This window comes from Macaca thibetana, chromosome 5, assembly GCF_024542745.1.
Source record: "Macaca thibetana thibetana isolate TM-01 chromosome 5, ASM2454274v1, whole genome shotgun sequence".
NCBI lineage: Eukaryota > Metazoa > Chordata > Mammalia > Primates > Cercopithecidae > Macaca > Macaca thibetana.
Window position 1 is genome coordinate 168,947,025 of NC_065582.1, and position 18,886 is coordinate 168,965,910.

At 41.0% G+C, this 18,886-nt stretch overlaps 1 protein-coding gene across 19 annotated transcripts in view; it reads left to right on the top strand.

Annotated features, from left to right (window-relative positions):
- Positions 1-18,886, top strand: part of LCORL (ligand dependent nuclear receptor corepressor like) — a 296,483-nt gene that overhangs the window by 208,726 nt on the left and 68,871 nt on the right. Inside the window, exon 1 of one of the 19 annotated variants that reach the window (XM_050791949.1) lies at positions 5,607-14,596. The exons of the other annotated variants lie outside the window; for them this stretch is intronic. The gene's annotated coding sequence lies outside the window, so the exon portion shown is untranslated. Of the gene's footprint in view, positions 1-5,606; positions 14,597-18,886 lie in introns of those variants that run through there. 19 annotated transcript variants of the gene reach the window in all.

Genomic DNA, 18,886 nt, shown 5'->3' on the forward strand with positions numbered 1-18,886 from the left:
TCCACATCCTCCACAATACTTGTTATTTGCGTTTTTTTATTACAACAGTCTTACTGGGTATGAAATAGTATCTCATAGTTTTGATTTTCATTTTCCTAATAACTAATCATGCTAAGCATCTTGTCATGTACTTATAAGCCATTAGTAACATCTTCTTTTTAGAAATGTCTATTCAGATCATTTGCCCATTTTTCATATTTGGCATGTCTTTATTGTTGAATTGTAAGAGTTCTTCATATATGGTGGATATTGGACCCTTATAAGACATACGGTTTAGAAATATTTTTTCCCATTGCGTGGACTGTCTTTGTTTCTTGGTAGTGTACTTTGAAGCTTAAAATTTTTAATTTTCATGAAGTTCAGTTTATCCATTTCGTTCTTGTTGTTTGTGCTTTTAGTGTCGGATCTGAGAAATCATAGCCTAATCCAAGGTCATGAAGATTTAAACATATGTCTTCTAAGAGTTTTATAATTTCGTCTCCTATATTTGGATCTTTGATCCATTTTGGGTTAATTTTTGTATATAGTGTGGAGTAGAGGTCCAACTTCATATTTTGCATTGAAATATCCAGTCTTCCCAGCATAATTTATTGAAAAGATTATTCTTTCTCCCATTTAATTGTTTTGGTACTCATCAAAAATAAATTAACTGTATATGAATGCGTTTATGTTCGGACTCGATTGTTTTCCATTATTCTACATGTCTGTCTAGTAACACCTAGTCTTGACTATTGTATTTATAGTAAGCTTTGAAATTAGAAAATGCTAATCCTCCAGTTTTGTTCTCTTTCAAGATTATTTTGGGTATTCAGGGTCCCTTGCATTTTTATGTGAATTTTAGAATCAGCTTGCCAGTTTCTATAAAACTGCCAACTGGGATTTAGATAGGGATTGTGTTGAACCTGTTGATAAAAATTGAGGAGTATTACCATCTTAACAATATTAAGTTTTTCAATCTGTGAACAGAGGACGTATTCCTATTATATTAAGTCTTTATTATGTTTCCAGTTTTCAGTGTACAATTCTTCCACCTTTTAAAGTTTATTTTTTATAAGTATTTTATTTGTGATGCCATTGTAAATGTGATTTTTTAAAAATTGCATTTTGGATTTGTTTTGTGCCATTGGCTAGAAATAAAATTCATTTTTGTATATTGATTTGGTATCCTGTAACCTTGTGAACTTGATTATTAGTTCTTAATGTTTGTTTGTATACAGATTCCTTAGAAATGTATGTATATAAGATTATACGCAAATATACAAGATTATACAATGGTAATCTAAATTAAATTTATATATCACAAGATTATATTATTTATATAAAAAGAGAGTTTTATTTCTTCCTTGCCAATCCAGATGTCTTTTATTTATTTTTCTTGCTTTATTGCCTTGGCTAGAACACTCCAGTATAGTGTTGAAGTGATAAGAGCATATATCCTTGTTTGGTTCCTGACAAAGCATTCTGGGGGAAAGCTTTTAGCCTTTCACCATTAAATACCATGTTCCCAGTGGATTTTTTACAGATACCTTTATGAGATTTAAGGACATTTTCTTCTATTCCTAGCTTGTTCATTGTTTTTGCCATGAAAGGAAATTGTATTTTGTCAAGGACTTTTTCTACATGTATGGAGATTATGTAGCTTTTGTTCTGTATTCTGTTAATATGTTTGTTAACATGCTGAATTATATGAATTGATTGATTTTTGTTTGTTTGTTTTTGAGACAGGCTCTTTGTCACCCAGGCTGTGGTGCAGTGGTGCAGTCATGGTTCATTGCAGCCTTGCCTGTCTGAGCTCAAGTGATTCTCCCACTAAGTAGCTAGGACTACAGGGGCCAGACATCACTAATGCCTGGCTAAATTTTTGTGTTTTTTGTAGAGACGGTGCTTTACCATATTGCCTAGGCTGGTCTCAAACTCCTGGGCTCAAGCGATCTGCCCACCTCACCATCCCAAAGTGCTGGGATTATAGGCTTGAGCTACTCTGCCCAGCCAGGATGGATTGATTTTTATATGTTAAACCAACCTGGAATTCTTGACATAAAGCTTTCTTGTTCATGGTGTATAATTCTTTTTAATGTGTTACTGGATCCTCTTTGATAGCATTTTATTGAGTACTGAGTCTAGAGGGACAAACCTTGTATTATTATGCTTTGCTTTATTGTGCTTTGTAGATTTTGCATTTTTTTTACAAATTGAAGGTACGTGGCAGCCCTGCATCGAACAAGTCTGTTTGCGCCATTTTCCCTGTAACATGTTCACTTCATGTCTCTGTGTCACGTTTTAGTAATTCTCACAATATTTCAAACTTTTTTAGTATTACTATTGTATCTGTTATGGTGATCCTTGATGTTATGATTGTAATTATTTTGGGGTACCACGAACCACTCCCACATGAGAAGATGAAATGTGTGTGTTCTGACAGTTCCACTGACCACTCATTTTCCCATCTCAGGCCCTCTTCTTCCCTGAGATACAACACGATTGAAGTTAGGCCTATTAATTACGCTACTATGGCCTCTGAGTATTTAAGTGAGAGGAAGAGTCATATGCCTCTTATTTTAAATCAAAAGCTATAAATAACTAAGCTTAGTGAGAAAGACATCGAAGTCGGGATAGGCCAAAAGCTACTCCTATCACATCAAACAGTTTCTGCACAATGCATCACATTGTGTATGCCAAGGAAAAGTTCTTTAAGAAAATTAAAAGTGCTGCTCCGGTGAATACATGAGTGATAAAGCAAATCAGGCTTATTGCTGATAGGGAGAAAGTTTGAGTGGTCTGAGTAGAAGACCAAACCAGCCATGACATTCCGTTAAGCCAAAACCTAAACTAGAGCAAGGGCCTAAGTCTCTTTAATTCGTTGAAGGCCGAGACAGCTGAGAGGAAGCTTCAGGAGAGAAGTTGGAAGCTAGCAGAGATTGGTTCTTGAGATTTAAAGAAAGCTGTCTCCATTACATGAAAGTGCAAGGTGAAGCAGCAGCAAGTGCTGATATAGAAGCTGCAGCAGGCTATCCAGATCTAGCTAAGATCTTTGATGAAGGTGACTGTACCAAACAATAAATTTTCAATGTGTTAATACATGAAACAGTCTTCTGTTAAAAGAGGATGCCATCTAGGGCTTTCATAGCTAGAGCGAAGTCAATGCCTGGCTTCAAAGCTTCAAAGGACAGGCTTACTCTCTGGTTATGGCCTAATGCAGCTGTGACTTTAACTTGAAGCCAGTGCTGATTTACCATGCCAAAAATTCTAGGGCCTGTAAGGATTACACTAAGTATACTCTGCCTGTGCTCTGTGTGTAGAACAACAAAGCCTGGGTGACAGCCCATCTGTTTACAGAATGGTTTACTGATTATTTTAAGCCCACCGTATTATTCAGCATTCTCTAAAAGGACAGGACTGATACGATAGATGTATATGTGAAAAGGTGTTTATTAAGGAGTATTGACTCACATGATTACAAGGTGAAGTCCCATAATAGGCTCAAAAGTAGGGAAAAGGAGTCTGAATCCCAGAACCTCGAAAGTAGGGAAGCCACCAATGCTGCCTTCAGTCTGTGGCCAGAGGCCCGAGAGCCCCTGTCAAACCATTAGTGTAGGTCCAGGAGTCCAAAAGCTGAAGAACTTGGAGTTCAACATTTGAGGGCAGAAAACTTCCAGCACAGGAGAAAGAGGAAGGCAGAAGACTTAGCCAGACTAATTTTTCTACATTCCGCTGCCTACTTTTATCCTAGGCAAGCTGGCAGCTGATTATGTGTTGCCCACCCAGATTGAGGGTGGATCTACCTCTCCTAGTTCACTGACTCAAATGTTAATCCCCTTTGGCCACACCCTCACAGACACAACCAAGAACAAGACTTTTCAATCTCATCAAATTGACACTCAATATTAACCATCACACCCCTTGTCAACTTGAACCTATACACATCTGAAATCACACATAATATTCAAATAAAGACAGTAGCAAGGTAATAATTGTGCCTAACATAATACAGCTATCCTTAGTACAGTGCACCAGTCCCCAGTCGAAATGCTATTACATAAAGTTAACAGCACTTTATTTTTATTTTATTTTATTTTTTTCTTATAGGAATTTTATTAAATATTATTTTATCAGGTTGGGCCCAGTGGCTCACGCCTATAATCCCAGCACTCTGGGAGGCGGGCGGATCACTTCAGCCCAGGAGCTCAAGATGAGCCCGGGCAACATGGTGAAACCCCATTTCTACAAAAAGTACAAAAATTAGCCTGATGCGGTGGTGTGTTCCTGTAGTCCCAGCTGCTACCCGGGAGGCTGAGGCGGAAGGATTGCTGAGTCCGGGATGTTAAGGTTGCAGTGAGCTGAAATTGTGCCACCGCAATCCAGCCTGGGTGACAGAGTGGCACCCTGTTTCAAAATAAATAAATCAATATTTTATTAAATCATTTTGTCAAACTTTGAATAGGCCTCAATTGAATAGGCCTCAATTACGTATGTGAAAACAAATACTCCAAAAATGGACGACAATTAATCTATAGACATACATTCAAAAAATTGTATCTTAATGATTACCACTACAAAATTGTACAAAACAGCAATCATTGCTTCACATGCTATTCAGAATTTTACCCCTCTTTTATCCTCAATATATGCAAAAGGCAAAAAAAAGAATTTGCCTTTTGGGTTATACGTGGGTTGCTGGGATTTGGCTTTTTAACATTTTTTGGTGAAGTTTGGGGCTAAAACCTATCAAGTTATCTTGGTTAACAGCACTTTAATGCTGATATGAAGTCAATAAATCTTACGACACATGATAAAGGGAAAAGAAAGGAAATAAAATGAAGATATTTTCTTAGTACAAGTGTATACATGCACAACATGTTCTCTTTTTCTGAGATGGAGTCTCACTCTGTCACCCAGGCTGGAGTGCAGTGGCATGATCTCAGCTCACTGCAACCTCCACCTCCTAGGTTCAAGTGATTCTCCTGTCTCAGCCTCCCAAGTAGCTGGGATTACAGCCTCGTGCCACCACGCCTGGCTAATTTTTTGTATTTTTAGTAGAGACAGGGTTTCACCGTGTTAGCCAGGATGGTCTCGATCTCCTGACCTCATGATCTGCCCGCCTCGGCCTCCCAAAGTGCTGGGATTACAAGCATGAGCAACCGCACCCGGCCACAACATGTTCTTAATAAATTGAGGAGGAAATGCTTATGACATTACAGTCCTCGTTTCTGTAACTGGTCACGTGGTCGTAACTGGTATTGATTACTACCTTCTTCTACTACCCATTCTGTATCCCCTTTCCCTTCAGCAGGCACCTCAGTGGGCTGTGGGTTTTTTCCCGATGGAGTGACCTAAGGTTTCATTCTCAAAGGGTCTGGGACGTTTGTAATCCTGCCTGGATTGGGCTGCTGTAGCTTCCCATTGACCTTAATCACAGAGCATGGTAATACTAAGAGATGCCCTAAGGGATCTCCTGTATTCCACACATACTCTTCCTTACCTCCACTGTGGAGTAGTAGACTGATTGCATCTTGATAGTTTGTCTGGGTCAGTCACCCCAGCCAAACTGTAACTCCCTATTCTTAGCCTGTTGACTGAGAGGTAGGGGGACCCCAAAGTATCCAAAGTATCCAGGTGGCAGTCTTAACTTCCAGTTTAACGGAATCATTGTGTTTCCTGGTGGCAGCATTCCTCCCTCCGGAACTAAGATCTCTAGGCCAGCAGAACGTAATGTTACAGGAACAGGAAGCAAGAATTTTGCTAGTGGATCAATAGGGGTGATGGTGAGTGGTGCCACTTCAACTTCCACCCCTTGACTCCTGGACCCATGAATCCTGGCTATGGGAGAAACAGTACCATACATTGAACGCTGATTCGGAGCATGCACGGCCTTCTGGAGAACTTTGCCCTAGCCCCGCAAAGTATTGTCATCTAGTTGGAGTTTTAATTGTGACTTCAAAAGGCCATTCCACCATTCTATCAATTCAGCTACTTCACGATGATGGGGAACATGGTCAGACCAGTGAATTCCATGAGCATGAGCCCACTGCCTCACTTCTTTAGCTGTAAAGTGAGTGCCTTGGTTAGAGGCAACGCTATGTGGAATACTGTGATGGTAAATAAGGCATTCCTTGAGTCCACGCATGTAGTCTTGGCAGAAGCATTGCGTGCAGGATAAGCAAACCCGTATCTGGAGTGTCCGTTCCGGTGAGGACAAACTGTTGCCCTTTCCATGATGGAAGAGGTCCAATATAATCAACCTTCCACCAAGTAGCCGGCTGATCACCCCGAGGAATGGTGCCATATTGAGGGCTCAGTGTTGGTCTCTGCTGCTGGCAAATTGGGCTCTTAGCAGTGGCTGTAGCGAGTTCAGCCTTGGTGATTGGAAGTCCGTGTTGTTAAGCCCATGTGTAACCTCCATCCCTGCCACCATGGCCACTTTGTTCATGGGCCCATTGGGCGATGACAGGGGTGGCTGAGGAAAGAGGTCATCCTATCCTCTTGATTATTAAAATCCTCCTCTGCTGAGGTGACCCATTGGTGAGCACTCATATGAGATAGAAATATTTTCACAGTTTTTGAGCACTCAGAGAGGTCCAGCCACACAACATCTTTCCCAAATTTCTTTGTCACCAATTTCCTCATCATGATTCTTCCAAGTCCATGACCATCTATCCAAACCATTGGCTACAGCCCATGAATCGGTATATAATCGCACATCTGGCCATTTCTCCTTCAAAGAATAGTGCACAGCGAGGTGCACTGCTCGAAGTTCTGCCCACTAGGAAGATTTCCCTTCCTAGACTTGGAAGGGAAAGTCCACACTGCATGGACTTGGAAAAATCATGATTGGGAAATTGGTGACAAAGAAATTCAGGAAAGATGCAGGTGCTGCCCTTGTAAATCTGTTTTGCAAAGTATTGGTCAAGAGTATGTGTTCTGGACCCTCCCAGCTGGGATGAGTAGGTCTAAAGTGACTAATTTACTCTAACATCCCAGTCTCCCTAAGCCTTTGGATCCCTTCCTCTACATTAAACCAAGGGAGATCAGGCATTTCCAGCTTGCTCACAGGGGTCCATCTTTTTTTCGGGGGAGGTGGGGTGCAGGGATAGAGTCTCACTGTGTCATCGAGGCTGGAGTCCAGTGGCACAATCTCAGCTCACTGCAACCTCCGCCTCCTGGGCTCAAGCGATTCTCCTGTCTCAGCCTCCCAAGTGTCTGGGATTAAAGGCATCCGCCACCACACCCGGCTAATTTTTGTGTTTTTAGTAGAGATGGGGTTTCACCATGTTGGCCAGGCTGGTCTCGAACTCTTGACCTCAAATTATCTGCCTGCCTTGGCCTCCCAAAGTGTTGGGATTATAGGCATTAGCCACTGCACCTGGCCTTGAGCCCATATTTAATCCATATTTCAGCTAACCAAGCAAATAAACTACTAGAACCTTTTTTTAACTCCCCAAGCTGCAACATTAAATGCAGAATTCCTGCTTAGTGAGCCCAAATCAATAAATCCAGCCTGATCCAACTTTGTTTCTTCCACCATTATCCCCCACCCTTCATATTCATTCCTATGCCTGTCCTCCAGATTTCTGCTTATATAAGTTAGAAAACTCAAACAGTTATTTTGGAGTGTAGCGCAGCTCATCATGGGTAACACTTTGAACCTTCCCTCTAGGGGCCTGCCAGATCTTTAGTTATAGGTCTAAAAGCAAACAGGGGTGTTAGGGTTGGATCCTGAGGAGAATCGGCACTGTCTTGCCTGGCAGCTGCCTTGGGAGGCCATCACTGTTGCCTCAGGCAGTGTACGGTTAATCTCCTCAGACAAAGGTGGAAAGGCTGATGGCTGCCCGGGTTGGGAAGGGGATGTGTTGGGGATGTTGCCACCACTGGGAGTGGGGAGGCTGTTTCCTCTGACTAAAAAGACTCATCAGAATTTAGTAGATTAGTGCTCCCAGCCTCATCAGGATTCTCCCACAAGTTCCCATTCCAAGTTGCAAGGCCCCTTCTTTTAGAGTCAGTGCCCTCACTTTAACACTAGACACCTTGTGAGACTGTGTGTGAACCTTTCGTTGCAGGTCAGCCACTCGCATGATAAGAGCTTGTGTCTGATTTTCCACAATTTCAGCTCTTTCTTGACAGGAGATAAAACTCTCACTCAGAGCAATCTTATTACATTTGAGACTCAGCATGTTGTTCCTCTTGAGCCGGGAGATAGAATCCCTGGGTTCATAATTTTCTTTCATCACTTTGTCTAGTGAACTTAGGAGCAACCAACCAACTTCATTATATTCCTTGGTTCTTTACATATGGTCAAAGGTATTATGTACAGAGTCACTAAACTTGCCTCTCACAGGCAGTGAATCAGGAGTATCAAATGCATTTATTTTGCCTAACTCTTTAAACAGTTTATGCCAAGGACTATCAGTATTCTCCATACTATTAGAGGTAGAGTTCTTAACATTTTTGGTTCTAATCATATTAAGCAGCCAATTCCAGAAACCCAAAAACCAACTTAAAAACTCCATCTTTAAACTTCTGTTCCTCTAAAACCACTCCCGGGACCAAAATCTGTAATTAGTCAAGACAGGACTAATAGGATAGATGTATATATGAAAAGGGGTTTATTGAAAAGAGTTGACTCGCACAATCACAAGTTGAAGTCCCACAATAGACTGTTGACAAGCTGCGGAGCAAGGAAACCAGTCTGAATCCCAAAACCTCAAAAGTAGGGAAGCCGACAGTGCAGTCTTCAGGCTGTGGTTGGAGGCCTGATCACCCTGTCAAACCACTGGTGTAGGTTCAAGAGTTCAAAAGCTGAAGAACTTGGGAGTTTGATGTTCGAGGGCAGGAAGCATCCAGCAAGAGAGAAGAATGGAGGCCAGAAGACTTACCCAGACTAATTTTTCCACATTCCACCACCTGCTTTTATCCTAACCGAGCTGGCAGCTGATTATTTGGTGCCCACCCAGATAGAGGGTGGGTTTACCTCTACTAGTTCACTGAGTCAAATGTTAATCTCCTTTACAACACCCTCACAGACACACCCAGGAACAATACTTTGCATGCTTCATTCCAGTCAAGTTGAATATTAACCATCACATCCATTGTTGAGACCTACTACTCAGAAAAAAGAATTCCTTTCAAAATATTACAGCTCACTGAAAATGCACTTGATTACCTAAGAGCTCTGATGGAGATATACAAGGATATTAATGCTGTTTTCATGCCCTGAAAACAAGAACATCTATTTTGCAGCCCATGGATCAAGGAGTAATTTCTACATTCAAGTTTTATTATAAAAGAAATACATTTTGTAAGGCTGTAGCTGCCATGGATAGTGATTCCTCTGATAGATCTGGACAAGGTAAATTGAAAAGCTTCTAGAAAGGATTCACTAAATGCCGTTAAGAACATTACTGATTCGGTTGGGCACGGTGGCTCAACGCCTATAATCTCAGCACTTTGGAAGGTCAAGTGGGGCAGATCACAAGGTCAGGAGTTTGAGACCATCCTGGCCAACATACCCTGTCTCTACTAAAATACAAAAAAAATTAACCAGGTGTGGTGGTGCGCGCCTGTAGTCCCAGCTACTCGGGAAGCTGAGGCAGGGGAATCGCTTGAACCTGGGTGGCGGAGGTTGCCGTGAGCCGAGATTGCACCACTGCACTCCAGCCTGGCAACAGAGCAAGACTTAGTCTCAAAAACAAAAAAATAAATGTAAAAAAAGAACGTTGCTGATTCATGGGAGGAAGTCAGAATATCAGAATTAACAGAAGAAGTTGCTTTGCAAGAAGTTGATTCCAACCCTCATAGATAACATTGAGGGCTTCAAGAGGAAGCAACTGCAGACGTGGTAGAAACAGCAAGAGAACTAGAAAGAGAAGTGAAGGCTGAAGATGTGACTGAATTGCTGCAATCTCATGTTTAAACTTTAATAGATGAAGAGTTGCTTTTCATGGATGAGCAGAGAAATTGCTTTCCTGAGAGGGAATTTACTTCTGGCAAAGATGCTGTGAGCATTGTTGAAATGACCACAAAGGATTTAGAATATTGCATAAACTTAGTTGATAAAAGAGTGGCAGGGTTTGAGAGGATTAACTCCAATTTTGAAAGAAGTTCTACTTGGGGTATAATGCCATCAAATAGCATCACATGCTACAGAGCAGTGTTTCATGAAAGCAGAATCAATCAGTGGGCAAATTTCATTGTTGTCTTAATGTAAAAAATTGCTACAGCCACCCCACCCTTCAGCAGCCACCACCCTTATCATTCAGCAAGTGTCAACATTGAGGCAAGACGCTCCACCAGCAAAAAGATTACCACTTGCTGAAGGTTGAGAGGATTGTTAGAATTTTTTAACAATAAAGTATTCTTAAATTAAGGTATTTGTTCAGGAAAAACTCTCTCAATCTGCATTTTTTTCCTATATTTTCATACCACCACAACACAGAAGACTTCTGTGACCAGAGGCCTGGATGGTTTTCCCCACATACTGAGCAGTGGACACCACCTGGGTGCCCTCTAATTCAATTCTGATACTATCTACCTGGAGATAGTGTTACATTTCACAGGGCAACTGATTGGCTTCACGTTGGGGTTCCATGACCCCCTCTCTGGGTTCGATTAATTTGCTGGAATGGCTCATAGAACCCAAGGAAACACTTAACTGGCTTATTCTAAAGGATATTACAGAGGATACCGATGAAGAGATGCACAGGGCAAGGCATGGGGAATGGAGTGTGGAGCTTCCATGCCCTCCCTGGGCATGCCACCCTCCAGGGCCCTTCACATGTTCAACTATCTGGAACCCCCCGAACTCAGCCCTCTTGGGTTTTTAATGGAAGCTTCTTGACATCAGCATTCCATCTTCCAGAGTACAGGGCAAGACCATCTCTAAGGAGGGTCTTAAGACCTACAGTTACAAAGGCAGGGGATTGGAGTCCTACGTTAGGACAGGTGAAAGGAGGGCAGGAGAGATTCTGTTTCCTGGGGCCTGCTCCTGAGACCTAACACACCCAACACACCCCTAATAAAAGACTATAACAAGGGCTGTGGAAGTTAGGAGCCAAGAACCATGGATGAGAACCAACATGTAGCATTATACCACAGGTATGGGTACTTCCTTAGACATAATGCTATTACACACTTAATAGACTATAGTTTAAACATAACTTACAGGCACTGGGAAAGCAAAAAATTCTTGCGACTATCTTTATTGCAATACTTGCTTTTTTCCAGTCATCTGGAACTGAACCTGCAATATCTAATATGTGGTTCATAGGGTTTTTTTATTTGATAGTTTTCATATGCTTTCTCTGGTTTTGATATCAGGATAATATTGACCCATAAATAGAGTTGAAAGTGTTTCCTCCATTTTATTAAAGAGCTTTTAAGGATTGGGATTAATTTCTCTTTAAATATCTGGTAGAGGTTACCATTGAAGCCATCTGTTCCTGGGCCTCTATTTGGGGTAAATTTTTGGTTATGAATTCAATCCCTTTGCTTTTTACAGGTTTATTCATATTTTCTGTTACTTCCTGAGTCAATTTGGTAATTTGTGTCCTTCTAGGAATTTGGCAATTTCATCTAGGTTATCTAATTTATTGGTGTACTGTTTTTTATAGTATTTTCTGATAATCTTTTGTGTTTTTTTAAGATCAGTGGTGGTATATCTTCTTTCATTTCTGGTTTTAGAAAGTAACTCAGGCCTTCTCTAGTTATTTTCTTGGTCTGTCTAGCTAACGGTTTGTTTAGTCCTTTACTTGTGATTATTTTATTTTACTTTTTTTCTTGCTGCTTTCAAAATTTATTCTTTGTCTTTGGTTTGATTAGGATGCATCTAAATGTGATCTCTGAGTTTATTGTGCTTAGCATTTGTTGACCTTCTTAGATGTGTAAATAAATATTTTCTTCAAATTGGGGGCGTTGTCATTTTTTTTTTTCAAATTTTTTTTCTGCTTTTCTCTCTTCTTCTGGGAATTCCTTTTGTAAATCTTGATACATTTGATTGGTGTCCCACAGGTCTCTGAGGCTCTGTTCACCTACCTGCTTACCTACCCTCCCCATCTTTGTCCTTAGACTGAATAATCTTAGTCTGCCTATCTTCAAGTTGATTGGTTCTTTTTTCTGCCAGGTCAAATCTACCAGTGTATATCTAGTGATTTTTCATTTTAATTTGTGTACTTTTCAGCACCGCAATTTCTGTCTGGTTCTTTATTATAAATTTATTTAATTGCCTGTTTAGTGAAATATTCTCCTCATACTTTAGTTGTTTATACATGGTTTCCTTTCATTCTTTGAACATATTTTAAATGTCTGATTTAAAGTTCTTTTGTCTAATAAGTTCAATATCTGGGCTTTCTCAGAGACATTTTCTGTGGACTTTTTCCCCCATGTGTGATACGTTTTTATGTCTTTGCATGTCCCATAATGTTTTGTTTAAAAACTAAATAAATAATACAGTGTGACAACTGGAAATCAGATTATCCTCCACCCCAAGGTTTGTTGTTGCTGTATCATTGTTGTTATTCTTTATTTAGTGACTTTTCTAAACTAATTCTGTGAAGGTAGTATTCTTTGTGTTCTGTGCCCACTGACATCTTCACGTAGTTAGCTTAGTGATCAACTAATGATTGAACAGAGGTTCCTTACATGTCTACAATCGTAAGACTCTCAGTGTTTGCCATGGGGGCTCTGTGTGTCTTGAGGAGGAAGGATGAGAATAGTGCAGTTGTTTGTTTTGGTGTTTTTTTGTTTTGTTTGTTTCGTTTTTTGTTTTGTTTTGTTTTTGTTACCTTGTAGCTTCAGCGCAAAGGAAAAACGATGCAATTTAAAATGCCGTAATAGCTTGCTGTACTTGCTGAGATTCAGTTGATTTTGAGATTCAGCTGATTTTCTTGAATAGAGTAAGCCTTTGGTTAATTCCCAGAGTTCTTTTGTTTAATGACGTTACATTCCCCCTCCCACCCTGCAAAACAGCAACAACTACTCGCAAGAGACCCACACAGCATTAAGGGTCAAACCGGAAGAAAACCAGTCACCTTTCTGAAGTATATTTTCCTAGCTGTTTTCCTGATTTAATCTTTGCTCGATAATCATTTCTTAATTTTGGCATCTTTTGCTTTCTGTATATTATAGACTGAGAATTTTCAAAACAATCAAAACCTGCTATCTCTTTGTTTAACAGTCTGTAGTAAGCTGCTCTTGCATTGCTGTAAAGAAATATCTCAGCCAGCTCAGTGGCTCATTCCTGTAATCCCAGCACTTTGGGAAGCCAGGGCGGGTGGATCACCTGAGGTCAGGAGTTCAAGATCAGCCTGGCCAACGTGGCAAAACCCCGTCTCTACAAAAATACAAAACTTAGCCAGGTGTGGTGGCAGGCGCGTGTGGTCGCAGCTATTCGGGAGGCTGAGGCAGGAGAATCGCTTGAACCCAGGAGGCAGAGGTTGCAGTGACCCAGGATCATGCCACTGCACTCCAGCCTAGGTGACAGAGTGAGACTCTTTCTCAAAAAAAAAAAAAAGTCTCAGCCTGGCCAACATGGTGAAACCCCATCTCTACTAAAAATAGAAGTTAGCTGGGTGCAATGACACATGCCTGTAATCCCAGCTACTCGGGAGACTGAGGCAGGAGAATCACTTGAACCCAGGAGGTAGAGGTTGCAATGAGCCAAGACTGTGCCATTGCACCCCAGCGTGGGTGACAGAGTGAGACTCTGTCTCGGAAAAAAAAAAAAAGGAAAAAAGAAATACCTGAGGCTGGGCAATCTATAAAGAAAAGAAGTTTGGCCAGGCATGGTGGCTAATGCCAGTACTTTGGGAGGCCAAGGCAGGCAGAGCACTTGAGACCAGGAGTTTCAGACTGGCCTAAACCAACATGGCAAAACCCAGCCGCTACTAAAAATACGAAACTTAGCTGGGCATGGTGGCACATGCCTGTAATCCCAGCTACTCAGGAGGCGGAGACATGAGAATTGCTTGAGCCTAGGAGGTGGAAGTTGCAGTGAGCCAAGATCATGCCACTGCTCCAACCTGGGTGACAGAGGGACACTCTCTCAAAAAAAAAAAAAAAAAAAAAGATTAAAAGAAGACATTTAATTGGCTCATGCTTTTGCAGTCTGTGAGTCTATGCAAGCATGACACCAATATCTGCTCAGCTCTAGTAAGGACCTCAGGAAGCTTAAAATCATGGCGGAAAGCAAAGCAGAAGCCAGCACATCACATGGCAAAAGAAAAAGAGAGAGGAGATCCCAGACTTTTAAACCACCAGATCTCACATGGACTGAGGGAGAACTCACTTATTACCAAGGGGATGGTGCTAAGTCATTCATGAGGGATCCACCCCATTATTACCGAAACACCAATGGTTTGATGTAGGTCTTGCTGCTTGCTTCACAAAAAGCGAATCACTGACACAACAATTATTGCCAAGAAAGGCTTTAATCAGTTGCTGCAGCCAAGGAGATGGATGCTCAATCTCAAATCCATCTGCCTGACTAAAACTAAGAGTTTATATAGCAGGGGAGAAATGTAACAGTGTGTAAGAAAACAAGAATTAGGGAAGGGGCAAGGACGCAATCATGGTGAATGAGGGATCCATGATGTGGTGCCGTCGTCTGGTGAGTTTCAGTTCTTTGATACTTTCTTTGAGAGGCCTGAAGGTCCTTTTCTGAGGAAGGAACTCAGATAAAACAAATACAAGTTTCAAGCTTTTTAAGACCAGAAGGGGCAATTTCTATGTTTATCAAAAAGAACAGTCTGTGGGGGCAGTTGGGTTGATTTCACCATGATCCGATCACCTCCCATCAGACCCCAACTTCAACATTCAGAATCACATTTTATTTTATTTTTTTTAATTTATTTATTATTATTATACTTTAAGTTGTAGGGTACATGTGTATAACGTGCAGGTTTGTTACATATGTATACTTGTGCCATGTTGGTGTGCTGCACCCATCAACTCGTCATTTACATCAGGTATAACTCAGAATCACATTTTAACATGAGATTTAGAGGGACAAACATCTAAACCATATCGCAGTTCTTCCTTGAGTTTATCTCTTTCTTTTTGCACTTTAATTAGCAAGAAGCAGCCAGGGGCCACCTTTCGCACTTTGCTTAGATATTTCCCTAGATAGATCATCCAATTCATTGGGCACATTTTCTACTTCCCAAGTTACTGAAGATAACAGTGTTGTGAAACTTTCTCCCATTACATAATTCCAGTAATATTTACCTCATTTTTCTAGAAGTTCTTACTCTGCAGCCTTCTTAAAGGCTGTATTAACAGCTTATTGAAGTTACTTCAACCTTCCATTAATACTATTCCCAGAGACCACTTCCTGGTTCAAAAGTGACACCTACATTTTCAGTTTTTTATTACAGCAGCATCCCACTAATATGCACCAAAATCTGTATTATTTATGACTCTATAACAAATTACTTTCCAAATTCAGCAGTTTCAAACAACAGACGTTTATTATTTCACATTTTCTCTGGGGTCAGGAACCTGAGAATTGCTCAGCTAGTTGGTTTTGGCTCACTTTTTCATGAGGCTACAATTAAGGAGTGAGCTGGGTTGTGGTCATAGGAGATTTGATTGTTGTAGAATGTCTTGCAAGTCCACACATTTGGCTGCTTGCAGGAAGCTTCCATCTTTCTTCACGTAAGCCACCTCATGGGACTTCTCATAGTTATGGCTTTTTCTAGAGTGAGTGATGAGAGAGAGAGAGATGAAGAAACAGATAAGTGAATGGGAGAAGGAGATAGAGGAGAAGGGAAAGGGAAGGGAAGGGGAGAAAGAGAAAATAAAAGGAGAGGAGAAGCGGGGGGCAAAAGAGAAAACAACCAAGAGCACCAGTCCAGTATGAAAACTTCATTCATTTATAACATAATCTCCAAAGTGACACATACTTTCACAGTATGCTATTGGTTACACAGACTACCCATGATACAACATGGGGGCAAGGGGGTATTGCACAGCAGTGTTATATCAGGAGGCAGGAATTATTGAGGACCATCTTGAAGCAGCAGCCACACAGGGCTTTTTAAATTAGTTAACTTTGAAAAATGAAGAAATAAGGCAAAAAATAAGTGTTCTTGTCTAATAGGGGGCAGTAAACCCTATTTCTGGGTGGCAACATTCTTCTAGGCAAATATTTACTACTAGCCTGATCCTTGTAAAAATTTGAGTTCACAATTCCTAACCTACATCTAGATCTTCAGTTATTTGCTTTTTTGTAGTTATAACAACTTGTGCAAGTGATTTAGGAGACTCACTAACCAGTCAGCAGCTGAGAAGCATTCTCTTTGTCTGTCTGTCTGTTTTTCTCCCTCTCTTTTGCCAGGTCCTTTGGTCTCACACATGGATTTATTCCACAATATAGTATAAAGAGACAAAAAGTGAGTGGGTGAATAAAACAGAGTAGCACCATTTATTGTGCTTTAAACTTTGCTGTAAATTCAATCCTAAAGTATAGCCCTAGTCACATGATATGGGTCTAATAATGTCTGTCCTTTATGGCAGATATAATCATATTGAATTGATAAAGTGATGATGTTAGTAATACATTTCAGGACAGTTAACTAAAATACCTAAAAGTAAAGCTAGTATCTCCTTTAAATACATAATACAAAGCAAGATTAGGTTTGAAAAAAGGTGAGGAAGAATGTTCATAGAAGCCTTCAAAGATTTCTAAAGATAATCATCAAGCAATAGTATATCTTTGAATCCTATGTGCAACAGGATATTTCTTGTTTTGATAGTGCACTTTAGTTAGGTTACATGTGCTAATATAATCTAGCTTGGACCAAAAACGTATCACATGGGTTTATAAAGTATGTCTTTTATATTTTTCCAATTATGAAGTTAACAAATAAGAAGGGACTTTAAAAAGTTCATGGAAAAAATGGAATTCAAAGATAAAAATAAAAAATACAAAGTTTATTTCTCAACATAAGCTCCATCCAATTCAAGACACTTTTGTAAGCAAGGATACCAGCCATTTAGTCCATACTCAAAAGAACTGGGAATGTAACCGTGTCAATGCAATTTTTTTTACATTATTAACTGAAGAAAAATTGGTGACCTTTAAAGTTTTTTTAAGATTAGGAAACAAAAAAATTAGAAGACATCAAATGAGGATTATAAGGTGGATGCCTGATGATTTCCCATCATAACTCTTGCCAGATTGCCCTTGTTTGATGAAAGAAATGAGCAAGAGCATTATTGTGGAGGACTCCCTGGTGAAGCTTTCCTGGGCATTTTTCTGCTCAAACTTTGGCTGCCTTTCTCAGAACACTCTTATAATAAACACATGTTATTTCTTTGACTCTCCAGAAAGTCAACAAGCAAAAAGCCTTGAACATTCCAAAACACTGTTGCCATAACCTTTGCTCTTAGTCTGTCCGCTTTGGCTTTGACAGGACCACTTCCATCTCTTGGCAGCCATTGCTTTAATTGTGTTTTATCTTCAGGATTATATTGGTAAAACCATGTTTCATCGCCTTTTACAATTCTTTGAAGACATGCTCTGAATCTTGAACCCACTGGTTAAAATTTTTTCATTGAAAGCTCTGCTGTTGTCTGCAACTGATCTGGGCGCAATGGTCTTGGCACCCATTGAGTGGAAATCTGCTCAGCTTTAGTTTTGGAGTCAGAATTGTGTGAGCTAATATCCATCAAGATGTCTATGATGTTGACTATCATTGCTGCTGTTAATCACCAGTCTTCTTCAATTGGGATGCAAACAAAATGAATTTTTGTCCTCACAAATTGATGTGGATGTTCTGTCACTGCAGGCTTTATCTTCAACATGATCTCATCCCTTAAAATGAGTTGTCCATTTTTTTTTGACCTCTGAACTTTTTATTGGCCTCCTCCTCCCCAGAGGGGACCCTGCTTCTGCTGGCTTAATGTTTCAAAACTTTGGTGTCATTGGTCTCAGGTACCACTTTGCCATCCACTATCCGGTGGCTGGTGGTCTTTTGGATGGTTTGCATGGAGTTGCTGCTGTCCAGGGCATCACCAAGATTGAAGTCCTCACCGTCTTCCAGCAGGCGTCGATAGATGATGATCTTAGCCTCCAGCTTGACCTTGATGTTTGGCAGGACCTCGTACTCCTGGGCCTGGTGCCGCCCCTCTGCCCGGGTCTGTGCCAGCTCCGACTCCAGGTGCAGGAGGATCCCATTGAGCTACTCCATCTGTAGGGTGTAGTGGGCCTCCACCTCCCTCAGGCCATTCTCCAAGCTGGCCTTCAGGTTTCTCATCAAGTCCAGGTCCATCTCCAAGGACTGGACTATAAGTCTCAACTTCATGAGCACCATCTCAGCAGCTCTAGCTCCGGCAGACTGCGTGGTGATCACTGTGGTGGTCTCCTCAATCTGCTGAGACGCTGAGACCAGTAACTTGTCTAGCTCCTCTCGGTTCTTCTGAGCCAGCTTGTTGTATTGGGCCCAGATGTCTACCATGATCTTGGCAAGGTCCTGAGATTTGGTGGCATGTACCTCCACAGTCACCCTAGAGCTGGCAGTCTGGGCTTGTAGGCCTTTTACTTCCTCTTCATGGTTCTTCGTGAAGAGCAGCTCCTCCTTGAGAGCCTCCATCTGTGTCTCCAGCTGCAGCCGAGTGACATTGGTTTCATCAGTAACTTTGCAGGAGCCCATGATGTTGCTCTCCACAGACTGGTGCACGGCCAGCTTTGTCTCATACTTGACTCTAAAGTCATCATCAGCAAGACGGGCATTGTCAATCTGCTGAACAACGCAGACATTTTCCACAGTATTTGCAAAAATCTGAGCCCTTAGGTCCTTGTTGGTCTTGAACTAATGGTTCCAGTCTCTGCCCTGGGGTCCCTTCTTCTCCAGGTGCCCCCGATTTTGCTCTCCAGCTTCTCTAGTTCTTGGTGTCC